Here is an 18,117-nt window from a genome sequence, read left to right on the forward strand (position 1 = left end):
ATTCAGCACTGGACAGCTCCCCCTGATTCCGCACTGGACAGCTCCCCCTGATTCCGCACTGCACAGCTCCCCTGATTCCGCACTGCACAGCTCCCCCTGATTCCGCACTGCACAGCTCCCCTGATTCAGCACTGCATAGCTCTAGTATCTTGTGCTTTGATTTCAGATCCTTGCAGATTCAACGCCTGTTATGTGACTTCAGGAATGCACAGCTCCCCTTGGCTTCATCATCAGATTACTCTCAAATTCAGCAGGCTTTGCATTCTTTTTATGCCACACTCCCTCCCTTCCTATTCTTCTTATCTTATGCAGGATCCCTCTCTTTGCCTGTTCCTCTCTCTCATTTTGTCCATCAGTATTTGTGCTTTTTTCATCAAATCTGTTTTACTCGTTGATCTTCTTGTTGTTTCCCCTCTTTCTCCCTCCCACTGTTATTTCCCTGCTCCTCCTTCTCCCCTTGTCTACAAATGTAATTCCCACATTGTCTCTCTTCCTCTCTATAGCTCATGCATTCCTCTGTACAGTGCTATGGGTGTCTGATGAGTTTCCCTTAATGCTGTGGAATTTATAGAGCTGTGATCAGGGACTGCAACGGGACAGCCGGAAACAATCCCTGGTACCCCCCAGAGGCTTTGGAGTGCTATTTTCACTGCTGTTCTGCTTTCTTTTTTTGTGCAATTTTTCTGTAAAAAACAGAAGGTGAAAACCAGCCTGAGGGAGGACGCTCTATATCCCGGGGGAGGAGGCTGCCCCCATAATCTGCCTCCCTATCCTCTTATTTCTTTTCAACCACATCCTTTTCCCTGCTGCACATTTGGAATTCTGTTTCGTCCTTTCTCTTTGTTATATTTCTCCCTTGTTCTGTATCAATTCCATTGTATTGTACTGATTCCCCAACTACCATTCAGTGCCATGGAATAACGTGCCGATTACAAATAAATAATAGTAATCACTACTATCATTATTCTGTGACAGAAAGGCTTTGTCATATGCAGACTGTGCCTCACATGAATGAAACAAAGTCACTGTTAACACTTTCTCAACCAAGATGACAGATTTATGGCTATTGCAGACACAGTCTCTAGCTCTGTAATGCTTATCTCACAGCTTGTTAACATGAGCACAATTTAGCTCCTCTGCACTTCTCACACAATGCAGCACACAGCTGTCACAGCCTTACGTCTCTTTACAGAATCTGTCACTTCTCATAAATCTCTTTAAATATCTTTAGACTCCTCATAACCATTTGCAAATATGCTGAAAATATTCCCATCCCTTGTTAATCAATCAGTAGTACATTCCCATATCTGCAGCCAGTGAAATAAGGAAATTATGCTTAATACTAAGGTGTCTGATACACTAACTGGCCCTACCTGATACACTAACACTACCTGATACACTAACACTACCTGATACACTAACACTACCTGATACACTAACCCTACCTGATACACTAACCCTACCTGATACACTAACCCTACCTGATACACTAACACTACCTGATACACTAACACTACCTGATACACTAATCCTACCTTATACACTAACCCTACCTGATACACTAGCCCTACCTGATACACTAGCCCTACCTGATACACTAACACTACCCAATACACTAACACTACCCAATACACTAACGCTACCCGATACACTAATACTGCCTGATACACTAACACTACCTGATACACTAACCCTACCTTATACACTAGCCCTACCTGATACACTAGCCCTACCTGATACACTAGCCCTACCTGATACACTAACACTACCTGATACACTAACACTACCCAATACACTAACACTACCCGATACACTAACACTACCCGATACACTAACACTACCCGATACACTAGCCCTACATAATACACTAGTCCTACCAGATACACTAACCCTACCTGATACACTAGCCCTACCTGATACACTAACACTACCTGATACACTAACACTACCTGATACACTAACACTACCTGATACACTAACACTACCTGATACACTAACACTACCTGATACACTAACCCTACCTGATACACTAACCCTACCTTATACACTAGCCCTACCTGATACACTAGCCCTACCTGATACACTAACACTACCTGATACACTAACACTACCCGATACACTAACACTACCCGATACACTAACACTACCCGATACACTAGCACTACCTGATACACTAACCCTACCTGATACACTAACCCTACCTGATACACTAACCCTACCTGATACACTAGCCCTACCTGATACACTAGCCCTACCTGATACACTAGCCCTACCTGATACACTAACACTACCCAATACACTAACACTACCCGATACACTAACACTACCCGATACACTAACACTACCCGATACACTAGCCCTACATAATACACTAGTCCTACCAGATACACTAACCCTACCTGATACACTAGCCCTACCTGATACACTAACACTACCTGATACACTAACACTACCTGATACACTAACCCTACCTGATACACTAACCCTACCTGATACACTAACACTACCTGATACACTAACCCTACCTTATACACTAGCCCTACCTGATACACTAGCCCTACCTGATACACTAGCCCTACCTGATACACTAACACTACCTGATACACTAACACTACCCAATACACTAACACTACCCGACACTAACACACTACCCGATACACTAACACTACCCGATACACTAGCCCTACATAATACACTAGTCCTACCAGATACACTAACCCTACCTGATACACTAGCCCTACCTGATACACTAACACTACCTGATACACTAACACTACCTGATACACTAACACTACCTGATACACTAACACTACCTGATACACTAACCCTACCTTATACACTAGCCCTACCTGATACACTAACACTACCTGATACACTAACACTACCCAATACACTAACACTACCCGATACACTAACACTACCCGATACACTAACACTACCCGATACACTAACACTACCCGATACACTAACACTACCCGATACACTAGCCCTACATAATACACTAGTCCTACCAGATACACTAACCCTACCTGATACACTAACCCTACCTGATACACTAACACTACCTGATACACTAACACTACCTGATACACTAACACTACCTGATACACTAACACTACCTGATACACTAACCCTACCTTATACACTAGCCCTACCTGATACACTAACACTACCTGATACACTAACACTACCCGATACACTAGCCCTACATAATACACTAGCCCTACCTGATACAATAATCCTACCTGATACACTAACACTACCTGATACACTAACACTACCTGATAAACTAAAAATTACCTGATACACTAACACTACCCGAAACACAAGCACTACCCGATACACTAACCCTACCCGATACACTAACCCTACCTGATGCACTAACACTACCTGATGCACTAACACCACCTGATACAATAAAAACTACCTGATACATTAACACTACCCGATACACTGATACACTAACCCTACCTGATACACTAACCCTACCTGATACACTAACACTACCTGATACACTAACACTACCTGATACACTAACCCTACCTGATACACCAACACAACCTGATACACTAGCCCTACCTGATACACTAGCCCTACCTGATACACTAGCCCTAGCTGATACACTAGCCCTACCTGAAACACTAGCCCTACCTGATACACTAACCCTACCCGATACACTAGCCCTACCTGATACACTAACCCTACCCGATACACTAACCCTACCCGATACACTAGCCCTACCTGATACACTAACCCTAGCCCTACCTGATACACTAGCCCTATCTGATACATTAGCCCTACCTGATGCACTAATACTACCTGATACACTAACACTAACCCTACCTGATACACTAACCCTACCTGATACACTAAATAACGCTACCTGATACACTAACTAAATCTACCTGATACACTAACCCTACCTGATACACTAACACTACCTAATACACTAACTAACGCTACCTGATACACTAACCCTACCTGATACACTAAACCTACCTGATACACTTACCCTACCTGATACACTAACTAACCCTACCTGATACACTAACTAACTCTACCTGATACACTAACCCTACCTGATACACTAACTAACCCTACCTGATACACTAACTAACCCTACCTGATACACTAACTAACCCTACCTGATACACTAACTAAATCTACCTGATACACTAACCCTACCTGATACACTAACCCTACCTGATACACTAACCCTGCCTGATACACTAACACTACCTGATACACTAACCCTACCTGATACACTAACCCTACTTGATACACTAACACTGTCTAAAACACTAACACTGTCTAAAACACTAACACTGTCTGATACACTAACACTGTCTGATACACTAACACTGTCTGATACACTAACACTGTCTGATACACTAACCCTACCTGATATACTAATCCCGCCTGATACACTAACCCTACCTGATAAACTAACCCCACCTGATACACTAACCCTACCTGATACACTAACCCTACCTGATACACTAACAAAACTTGATACACTAACCCTACCTGATACACTAACCCTACCTGATACACTAACACTACCTGATACACTAACCCTACCTGATACACTAACCCTACCTGATACACTAACCCTACCTGATACACTAACCCTGCCTCATACACTAACCCTACCTGATACACTAGCCCTACCTGATACACTAACACTACCTGATACACTAACACTACCTGATACTCTAACCCTACCTGATACACTAACCCTACCTGATACACTAACCCTACCTGATACACTAACCCTACCTGATGCACTAACCCTACCTGATGCACTAACCCTACCTGATACACTAACCCTACCTGATACACTAACCCTACCTGATACACTAACATTACCTAATACACTAACCCTACCTGATACACTAACCCTACCTGATACACTAACCCTACCTGATACACTAACCCTACCTGATACACTAACACTACACAATACACTAACACTACCTGATACACTAACACTACCTGATACACTAACCCTACCTGATACACTAACACTACCTGATACACTAACCCTACCTGATACACTAACACTACCTGATACACTAACACTACCTGATACACTAACACTACCTGATACACTAACCCTGCCTGATACACTAACCCTGCCTGATACACTAACCCTACCTGATACACTAACCCTACCTGATACACTAACCCTACCTGATACACTAACCCTACCTGATACACTAACCCTACCTGATACACTAACACTACCTGATACACTAACACTACCTGATACACTAACACTACCCGATACACTAACACTACCTGATACAATAAAAACTACCCGATACACTAACCCTACCCGATACATTAACCCTACCTGATACACTAACACTACCTGATACACTAACACTACCTGATACAATAAAAACTAAGTGATACACTAACACTACCCAATACACTAACACTACCTGATACACTAGCCCTACCTGATACACTAGCCTTACCTGATACACTAACACTACCCGATACAATAACCCCACCCAATACACTAACCCTACCCAATATACTAGCCCTACCCGATACACTAGCCCTACCTGATACACTAACACTACCTGATACACTAACCCTACCTGATACACTAACACTACCTGATACACTAGCCCTACCTGATACACTAACACTACCTGAAACACTAACACTACCTGATACACTAACCCTACCTGATACACTAACAAAACCTGATACACTAACCCTACCCGATACACTAACCCTATCCGATACACTAACACTACCTCGTACACTAACTAACCCTACCTGATACACTAACCCTACCTGATACACTAACACTACCTGATACACTAACACTACCTGATACACTAACCCTGCCTGATACACTAAACCTACCTGATACACTAACACCACCCGATACACTAACCCTACCCGATACACTAACACTACCTGATACAATAAAAACTACCCGATACACTAACCCTACCCGATACACTAACCCTACCTGATACACTAACACTACCTGATACACTAACACTACCTGATACAATAAAAACTAAGTGATACACTAACACTACCCAATACACTAACACTACTGGATGCACTAACCCTACCTGATACACTAGCCCTACCTGATACACTAACACTACCCGATACAATAACCCCACCTGATACACTAACACTACCCGATACACTAACCTTACCTGATACACTAACCCCACCCAATACACTAACCCTACCCAATATATTAGCCCTACCCGATACCCTAGCCCTACCTGATACACTAACCCTACCTGATACACTAACCCTACCTGATACACTAACACTACCTGATACACTAATACTACCTGATACACTAGCCCTACCTGATGCACTAGCCCTACCTGATACACTAACACTACCTGATACACTAACACTACCTGATACACTAACCCTACCTGATACACTAACACTACCTGATACACTAACACTAACCCTACCTGATACACTAACCCTACCTGATACACTAACCGTACCTGATACACTAACTAAATCTACCTGATACACTAACCCTACCTGATACACTAACCCTACCTGATACACTAACTAACGCTACCTGATAAACTAACACTACCTGATACACTAACACTGCCTGATACACTAACCCTACCTGATACACTAACCCTACCTGATACACTTACCCTACCTGATACAATAAAAACTAAGTGATACACTAACACTACCCAATACACTAACACTACTGGATGCACTAACCCTACCTGATACACTAGCCCTACCTGATACACTAACACTACCCGATAAAATAACCCCACCCGATACACTAAACCCACCCAATACACTAACCCTACCCAATACACTAGCCCTACCCGATACACTAGCCCTATCTGATACACTAACACTACCTGATACACTAACCCTACCTGATACACTAACACTACCTGATACACTAATACTACCTGATACACTAGCCCTACCTGATACACTAACACTACCTGATACACTAACCCTACCTGATACACTAACAAAACCTGATACACTAACCCTACCCGATACACTAACCCTATCCGATACACTAACACTACCTAGTACACTAACTAACCCTTCCTGATACACTAACACTACCTGGTACACTAACTAACCCTACCTGATACACTAACACTACCTGATACACTAACACTACCTGATACACTAACCCTGCCTGATACACTAAACCTACCTGATACACTAACACTACCCGATACACTAACACTACCCGATACACTAACACTATTTGATACAATAAAAACTACCCGATACACTAACCCTACCCGATACATTAACCCTACCTGATACACTAACACTACCTGATACACTAACACTACCTGATACACTAACACTACCTGATACAATAAAAACTAAGTGATACACTAACACTACCCAATACACTAACACTACTGGATGCACTAACCCTACCTGAAACACTAGCCCTACCTGATACACTAACACTACCCGATACAATAACCCCACCTGATACGCTAACCCCACCCAATACACTAACCCTACCCAATATACTAGCCCTACCCGATACACTAGCCCTACCTGATACACTAACCCTACCTGATACACTAACCCTACCTGATACACTAACACTACCTGATACACTATCCCTACCTGATACACTAGCCCAACCTGATGCACTAGCCCTACCTGATACACTAACCCTACCTGATACACTAACACTACCTGATACACTAACCCTACCTGATACACTAACACTACCTGATACACTAACCCTACCTGATACACTAACACTACCTGATACACTAACAAAACCTGATACACTAACCCCGCCTGATACACTAACCCTACCTGATACACTAACCCTACCTGATACACTAACAAAACTTGATACACTAACCCTACCTGACATACTAACCCTACCTGATACACTAACAAAACCTGATACACTAACCCTACCCGATACACTAACCCTATCCGATACACTAACACTACCTGGTACACTAACACTGCCTGATACACTAACCCTACCTGATACACTAACACTACCTGATACACTAACACTACCTGATACACTAACACTACCTGATACACTAACACTACCTGATACACTAACCCTGCCTGATACACTAACCCTGCCTGATACACTAACCCTGCCTGATACACTAAACCTACCCGATACACTAACACTACCCGATACACTAACACTACCTGATACAATAAAAACTACCCGATACACTAACCCTACCCGATACATTAACCCTACCTGATACACTAACACTACCTGATACACTAACACTACCTGATACACTAACACTACCTGATACAATAAAAACTAAGTGATACACTAACACTACCCAATACACTAACACTACTGGATGCACTAGCCCTACCTGATACACTAGCCCTACCTGATACACTAACACTACCCGATACAATAACCCCACCCGATACATTAACCCCACCCAATACACTAACCCTACCCAATATACTAGCCCTACCCGATACACTAGCCCTACCTGATACACTAACACTACCTGATACACTAACCCTACCGGATACACTAACCCTACCGGATACACTAACCCTACCTGATACACTAACCCTACCTGATACACTAATACTACCTGATACACTAGCCCTACCTGATACACTCACACTACCTGATACACTAACACTACCTGATACACTAGCCCTACCTGATACACTAACACTACCTGATACACTAACACTACCTGATACACTAACCCTACCTGATACACTCACACTACCTGATACACTAACACTACCTGATACACTAGCCCTACCTGATACACTAACACTACCTGATACACTAACACTACCTGATACACTAACCCTACCTGATACACTAACACTACATGATACACTAACACTAACCCTACCTGATACACTAACCCTATCTGATACACTAACCGTACCTGATACACTAACTAAATCTACCTGATACACTAACCCTACCTGATACACTAACCCTACCTGATACACTAACCCTACCTGATACACTAACTAACGCTACCTGATACACTAACACTGCCTGATACACTAACCCTACCTGATACACTAACCCTACCTAATACACTTACCCTACCTGATACACTAACTAACCCTACCTGATACACTAACTAACTCTACCTGATACACTAACCCTATCTGATACACTAACTAACCCTACCTGACACACTAACTAACCCTACCTGATACACTAACTAACCCTACCTGATAAACTAACTAACACTACCTGATACACTAACTAACCCTACCTGATTCACTAACTAAATCTACCTGATACACTAACTAACCCTACCTGATACACTAACCCTACCTGATACACTAAAACTGCCTGATAAACTAACCCTACCTGATAAACTAACCCTACCTGATACACTAACCCTACCTGATACACTAACTCTACCTGATACACTAACCCTACCTGATACACTAACCCCGCCTGATACACTAACCCTACCTGATACACTAACCCTGCCTGATACACTAACCCCGCCTGATACATTAACCCTGCCTGATACACTAACCCCACCTGACACACTAGCCCTACCTGATACTCTAACACTACCTGATACACTAACCCTACCTGATACACTAACCCGACCTGATACACTAACTAACCCGACCTGATACACTTACTAACCCGACCTGATACACTAACACTACCTGATACACTAACCCTACTTGATACACTAACACTACCTGATACACTAACCCTACTTGATACACTAACACTACCTGATACACTAACCCTACCTGATACACTAACCCTGCCTGATACACTAACCCTGCCTGATACACTAACCCTACCTGATACACTAACCCTACCTGATACACTAACAAAACTTGATACACTAACCCTACCTGACATACTAACCCTACCTGATACACTAACAAAACCTGATACACTAACCCTACCCGATACACTAACCCTATCCGATACACTAACACTACCTGGTACACTAACTAACCCTACCTGATACACTAACCCTACCTGATACACTAACACTACCTGATACACTAACACTACCTGATACACTAACACTACCTGATACACTAACCCTGCCTGATACACTAAACCTACCCGATACACTAACACTACCCGATACACTAACACTACCCGATACACTAACACTACCTGATACAATAAAAACTACCCGATACACTAACCCTACCCGATACATTAACCCTACCTGATACACTAACACTACCTGATACACTAACACTACCTGATACACTAACACTACCTGATACACTAACACTACCTGATACACTAACACTACCTGATACAATAAAAACTAAGTGATACACTAACACTACCCAATACACTAACACTACTGGATGCACTAACCCTACCTGATACACTAGCCCTACCTGATACACTAACACTACCCGATACAATAACCCCACCCGATACACTAACCCCACCCAATACACTAACCCTACCCAATATACTAGCCCTACCCGATACACTAGCCCTACCTGATACACTAACACTACCTGATACACTAACACTACCTGATACACTAACCCTACCTGATACACTAACACTACCTGATACACTAATACTACCTGATACACTAGCCCTACCTGATACACTAACACTACCTGATACACTAACACTACCTGATACACTAACACTACCTGATACACTAACCCTACCTGATACACTAACACTACCTGATACACTAGCCCTACCTGATACACTAGCCCTACCTGATACACTAACACTACCTGATACACTAACACTACCTGATACACTAACACTACCTGATACACTAACCCTACCTGATACACTAACACTACCCGATACACTAACCCTACCCGATACACTAACACTACCTGATACAATTAAAACTACCCGATACACTAACCCTACCCGATACATTAACCCTACCTGATACACTAACACTACCTGATACACTAACACTACCTGATACAATAAAAACTAAGTGATACACTAAAAACTAAGTGATACACTAACACTACCCAATACACTAACACTACTGGATGCACTAACCCTACCTGATACACTAGCCCTACCTGATACACTAACCCTACCCGATACAATAACCCCACCTGATACACTAACCCCACCTAATACACTAACCCTACCCAATATACTAGCCCTACCCGATACACTAGCCCTACCTGATACACTAACCCTACCTGATACACTAACACTACCTGATACACTAATACTACCTGATACACTAGCCCTACCTGATACACTAGCCCTACCTGATACACTAACACTACCTGATACACTAACCCTACCTGATACACTAACACTACCTGATACACTAACACTACCTGATACACTAACCCTACCTGATACACTAACCCTACCTGATACACTAACACTACCTGATACACTAACTAACCCTACCTGAAACACTAACCCTACCTGAAACACTAACCCTACCTGATACACTAACCCTACCTGATACACTAACCCTACCTGATACACTAACAAAACCTGATACACTAGCCCTACCTGATACACTAACACTGCCTGATACACTAACACTGCCTGATACACTAACACTGCCTGATACACTAACCCTACCTGATACACTAACCCTACCTGATACACTAACTCTACCTGATACACTAACAGTACCTCAAATGATGAGGTGGAAAGTATTTGGGTGACTTTGGAAATTGGAGATAATTGGAGATAAAAATGTTTTTAGAATAGGGGTTGTATATAGGCCTCCATTGCAGGATGAAAACTGGACAATCTGTTATTAGAAGAAATAACCAAAATGACCATGAAGGGTAAGGTTATAGTACTGGGGGACTTTAATTTGCCAGATATAGACTGGAAGATTCCTTCTGCTAGATCAGCTAGAAGCAGGTATATTCTTGAATCTCTGCTAGGGGAATCACTTGAGCAATTAGTCAAGGAACCAACTCGTAAGGAAGCTATATTAGATCTAATACTTACAAACAGTGATACAGTTTCAGATGTGTCTGTAGGTGAGAACTTAGGATCCAGTGATCATCAATCTGTTTGGTTTAGTATTGATGTGCAGGAACTGTCCACCCAGACTAAAACAAAAGTTTTAGACTTTAGGACGGCAGATTTTTCATTAATGGGAGAATACCTAAAAAACTATTTAAAAGGGAAAACTCTTATTACAGGGGTTCAAGAACAGTGGGAATTTGTGAAAGGTGCCATTTTAGATGCAACCGCACACTGTATTAGACATGTCTGTAAAAGTAAAAGAAAGCGGAAACCAATTTGGTTTTCCAAAGAAGTAGCACATGCTGTAAAGACAAAAAAGATAGCTTATAAAAATTACAGACACACACAGTCAGATGATGATATGAAAATATGGAGACTCCAACAAAAAAAGACTAAGCAGTTAATTAGGAAGGTTAAAGCTCATGCAGAAGAGAAGATAGCACAGTCAGTAAAACATGGGGACAAAACATTCTTTAGATATATCAGTGAAAGAAGAAAAAATAAGGTAGGAATAGTAAAATTGAAATCAGTTGATGATAGAATAATAGAAGGAGATAAGCAGATTGCAGACTGTCTCAATGATTACTTCTGTTTTGTTTTCACAAAAGATTGTGAAGATACAATGTCTACATTAAGGGATGCTACGAAAAATAGAAACAAGCTTAACAGTAATCTTTTTACAGAGGATGAGGTTTTGTTAGCATTATCAAAAATAAATGTTAAAAAGGCAGTGGGTCCTGATAATATTCATCCAAGGGTTTTAAAAGAACTTTGATCAGTGCTAACTGTCCCATAAACTGATCTGTTTAATCAGTCACTATTAACAGGCGCTGTCCCAGATGATTGGAGAATAGCAAATGTAATACCTCTTCATAAAAAGGGCAGTAGAGAAGAATCTGGCAACTACAGGCCAGTTAGTTTAACTTCAGTAGTATGGAAATTAATGAAAAGCCTCTTAAAAGAAAGAATTATGACTTACATAAAGACAAACAATTTAGAGGACCAAAATCAGCATGGTTTTACTTCAGGGAGATTATGTCAGACTAATCTAATAGACTTCTTTGATTATGTAACAAAAGTATTAGACAAGGGTGGAGCAGTTAATGTAGCATATCTGGATTTCAGCAAAGCATTTGACACCGTCCCACACAATAAACTAATTCACAAACTGTATCTCCTAAATTCAAAAATTGTGAACTGGGTGGAATGCTGGCTTAAGGACAGAAAACAAAGTGTCTTAGTAAATGGAGTTCATTCAGCAGAGGGGGCTGTTACTAGTGGTGTTCCTCAGGGGTCAGTTAGGGGGCCTGTTTTGGTTAACATATTTATCTGCAATATCAATGTTCCGGGGGGGGGGGGGGTAGACAAAATGAGAAGTGATATACAACAATTGGAGGATTGGACAAACGACTGGGATCTAAAGTTTAACACAGCAAAGTGTAAAATAATGCATTTAGGGAACAAAAATACAAATGTTAATTACAGACTCAATGACACTTTACTGACTGTTACAGATGAGGAACAGGACTTGGGAATTATTATTTCAGATGATTTAAAACTTAGTAAACAATGTAGTAATGCAGCAAGTAAGGCTAGCAGAATGCTTGGATGTATTGGTAGAGGTACTTGCAGCAGAAATAGTAAGGTTCTTATGCCACTTTATAGATCATTAGTTAGGCCTCATCTTGCGTATTGTGTGCAGTTCTGGAGGCCATATCTTCAGAAGGATATTAACAAACTTGAATCTGTGCAAAGGAGGGCTACCAAAATGGTACATGGTCTAAAAAAATAAAACTTACCAGGATAGGCTCAATGACCTAAATATGTATAGCTTAGAGGAGAGAAGGGAAAGAGGTGATATGATAGCAACTTTCAAGTACATTAAAGGGTTTAGTAAAACTGAGGCTGTAGGTATTTTACATAAAATGGAAAATTCAAGAACAAGGGGTCATGAGCTCAAGCTAAAGGGTAGTAGATTCAGGAGTAATTTGAGGAAGCTTCTTTACAGAAAGAGTGATTGATTTATGGAATAAACTTCCTCAAGAGGTAGTAGCAACAAACACTGTGGGGGACTTTAAAAATGCATGGGACAAGCATAAGGCTATCCTACGAACTAGATAAGTTTATACTGTTAGGTAAGGTTGGGCAGACCTGCTGGGCCTATGGCTCTTATCTGCCGTCAATATCTATGTTTCTATACACTAACTAACGCTACATGATACACTAACACTACCTGATACACTAACACTACCTGATACACTAACAAAACCTGATAAACTAACCCTACCTGATACAATAACCCTACCCAATACACTAACCCTACCCAATACACTAACCCTACCTGATACACTAACACTACCTGATACACTAACTAACCCTACCTGATACACTAACCCTACCTGATACACTAACCCTACCTGATTCACTAACACTACCTGATACACTAACCCCGCCTGATACACTAACCCTACCTGATACACTAACCCTACCTGTTACACTAACACTACCTGATACACTAACACTACCTGATACACTAACATTACCTGATACACTAACCCTACCTGTTACACTAACCCTACCTGATACACTAACCCTACCTGATACACTAACCTTACCTGTTACACTAACACTACCTGATACACTAACACTACCTGATACACTAACACTACCTGATACACTAACCCTACCTGATACACTAACACTACCTGATACACTAACACTACCTGATACACTAACTAACCCGACCTGATACACTAACCCTACCTGATACACTAACCCTACCTGATACACTAACCCTACCTGATACACTAACTAACCCTACCTGATACACTAACCCTACCTGATACACTAACTAACCCTACCTGATGCACAAACACTACCTGATACACTAACCATACCTGATACACTAACGCCTAGATTACGAGTTTTGCGTTAGGGTTAAAAACCAGCGTTAAGGGCTCCTAACGCTGATTTTTACTGCCCGCTGGTATTACGAGTTTCCTTAACGCCACTAAAAAAAATGTAACGCTGAAATCATTACCGACAACCCAAACCCAGTAGTTAACATCTACCGCCAAAATAAACATACACGAATCACAAAAAAAATATTACACAAAGTACACTTACACTCATACAAACACTACACTATATTTATTTTTAATTTTTTATATTTTCATGTCAAAATAGAACGGATCAAAGTTACGAGATCTCGGGTGTTTGAAAAAATAGCCACACAAATCCATTTTCCATTGACTTACATAGACAGACGGGAACAGACACTCATATAGCTACATCTAAATAATAATATTATCACATACATACACTAATCGATACATACAAACAATATACACCACATTACATACACAAATCACATTTTTATTAGGAAATAAACAGGATTTTGCTACTTTTTCACACAAGACCATGACGTCACTCACTTTACACTCAAAACCAGTCTTCGATTTTATTTCTACACATTTTTAGCCTCCCTTGACTTTTATGGGGAAGACGTACTCGTGCACGCGACAGCCAGATTTAGCTAACGCACGCAAAAAGCGTAGACAAGAAAACTCGTAATACCAGCATTATAATTCTTAAATTAACTCATGTTTTCCTGCGTTCGTCCAGCTATGACAAATACATCAAGAAATGGCTATTTTCCTATGGAGTTATGGCTTTTACTTCTGTGAAATTCACAACAACATCAAATTGTTTTATACTTTTACATTACATCAATTACAAATCACCATCACTAGTAACAAACATTTTGAATAATTACATAAGATTTAAACGGACATCCTTCCGGTGGGCGGGCCTAGAGCTAGCAGGGCGAGTTGTGTGCTCTGTGTAGCCTCGTGTCCATACTCCCTAGGATACGGACTAACAGCTGCCCAAGTGGGAAAGCCCTTGACGGGACGAGTGTCTGGGCTAATATACCACAGGAGAAGGGGAGAGAAAGATCCCTCCCTCACCGAAAGTCAAAACACGCAGGTTAAGCGTGGAAGCGGACGCTCTAAAAGAGGAAAAAGGAGCTACAAACAAGTGTGGAATATCTAGAGTTGCAAGTGAGCCGCATGTAAAACTGCAAGTGAGACCTGCGCGGCAAGGGCTGTAACGGCAGAGTTATATACTGGGAAGAGGTGCAGTTCCCCCTTTTTGGCAGAATACTACAGCGGAAAATCAATACTTTCTACCCAGATTAAAAGAGGAAAGATACCCGTGGGGAGATCCATGGAGATTAATATCGGCTGAGAAGGGTCGCTGACATAACCGTGGGATACTGAAAGAGAGCTGAGCTGTGGAAACTACGGGTGAGACCTGCGCTGCAGGGATCAGTACGGCGGAGTCAAACACGGGAGAGTGGTGAAACCCCCCACACGGCAGAGTACAGCTGCCGGAAACAAATAAACATACCGCCTAGACTGCTGAACTCCGTGTGTCTCTGGAGCTTGCTTCTGCGATCCCTGGCGGCTGTTCGGTGGTGTTCGGAGCTGGGACCGTCAACTTCCGGGTCATTGGAGTTGCTTGCTGGCGGTGTTCGCGTCTCCCTTCTCAGCTGTGAGAAGTGGCTTTGTAACGCTAGCAAGACAAGGCAGCAGACGGGTGAGAGGCGGCCGAGAGGCTTTTGGTGGCTGGAACTGGACGGAGGTACCAGGCGGATCGCCCTGCGGAACCTGTGGACGGAGAGAGCCGAAATTACAGAGTGGCGCAGTGGACTTTGCCTGAGTTCGACAAGAAGAAGGTAACAAGTATATTATACTGACTATTATTGACATTGTTGCCCCATCCTGGAGGGGGGAAAGAAGAAATAAGCTAGAGAAGTGAAAGGAAGAAGAAAAAGACAGAACAAGAACTTTTGACTGTGTACTATAGACTCTGGAAGAAGGCTTAAGTTGTTTTATATTTAATTGAGAGTCCACGGTACATTTCTTTTCTTGTTTTTCTTTTCTTTTTCTAGGGTAAAGGGGGCTCTGATATTCATGAAGGAGTAGGGACAGTGGGAGTGAGAGAGAGAGTAAGAGCAAGAGAGGGAATTAGAAGGGAGGAGAGTTAAAGCAAGAGAGAAATTAGATCAGTAAAGAAAATCAATATTCAAGTGTATGTATGGATAAATTCCTGGGGGTTAACAAGATGACAACTAAATATAAACAAAATGAGAGAAGACAGAGAGGTTCCCCTGAGGTATTAAATGAATCAATAGAAAGCACCCCCAGTAACAAAGATACGCATCAGATTGTGCAACAGATAAGCTCACTATTCCTTCCCAAAATGGAGAATCTACAAAAAGGTTTAGATGCTATCTCTGGAGAGATTAAACAGATCTCCAACAGGTTCACAGAATTAGAAGGAAGAGTGTCAGATCTCGAAGACACTTCTTCACACCAAGCTAATGCAATTGAAAACCTTATAAAACAGAACCAAGTTCTCCACCAACGCCTTGAAGACCTTGAGAACAGGTCAAGGCGAAATAATATTCGCCTAATTGGGGTCCCCGAATCCATTAAGTCATTAGACTTGATATATTTTGTTGAAAATACCCTCGCAAATCTTTTAAAAATGCCCGCAGGTATTCTTAAAGGTAGTGTAGAGCGGGCCCATAGGATTGGCCCAGACTATCAAGAAGGGAATACACGTACACAGCCTAGACAGATTATGGTGAAAGTGTTAAATTTTCAAACAAAAGTGGTCATTTTACAAGCATATAGAAAGAACTCCCCTCTCATATTTGAGAACTCTAAGATTTTGATGTTTCAGGACTACTCAATGGAATTATCAAGAAAACGAAAAGAGTTCTCTCCATTGTGTACTACTCTGAATAAGGAAGGTATAAAAGCTTTCCTGTTGTACCCAGCTAAATTAAAAATTTTAACACCTGAAGGTCCAAGGTTTTTTGAGTCTCCTCATGAGGCTAAGGAATTTTTAGATCGTAGCTCAAAGACCATTTTGTAGAAAAATATTTATTTTAAGCACTTGTCTGATGTTTTTGGTTCTCCCTTTTTATATTAAGTTTGCAATGTTTTGAATCTATGTTTGTATTTAAATTGGAAAATGGGGCAATTGGCCCTACCTGGCTATGTTGGATTATCTTTGCTAGGGTACCTTGGTTAGATAACTCAGTACCGGTGGTAGAAATGAAA

Source organism: Bombina bombina, chromosome 5 (assembly GCF_027579735.1).
Source record: "Bombina bombina isolate aBomBom1 chromosome 5, aBomBom1.pri, whole genome shotgun sequence".
Taxonomy (NCBI): Eukaryota; Metazoa; Chordata; class Amphibia; order Anura; family Bombinatoridae; genus Bombina; species Bombina bombina.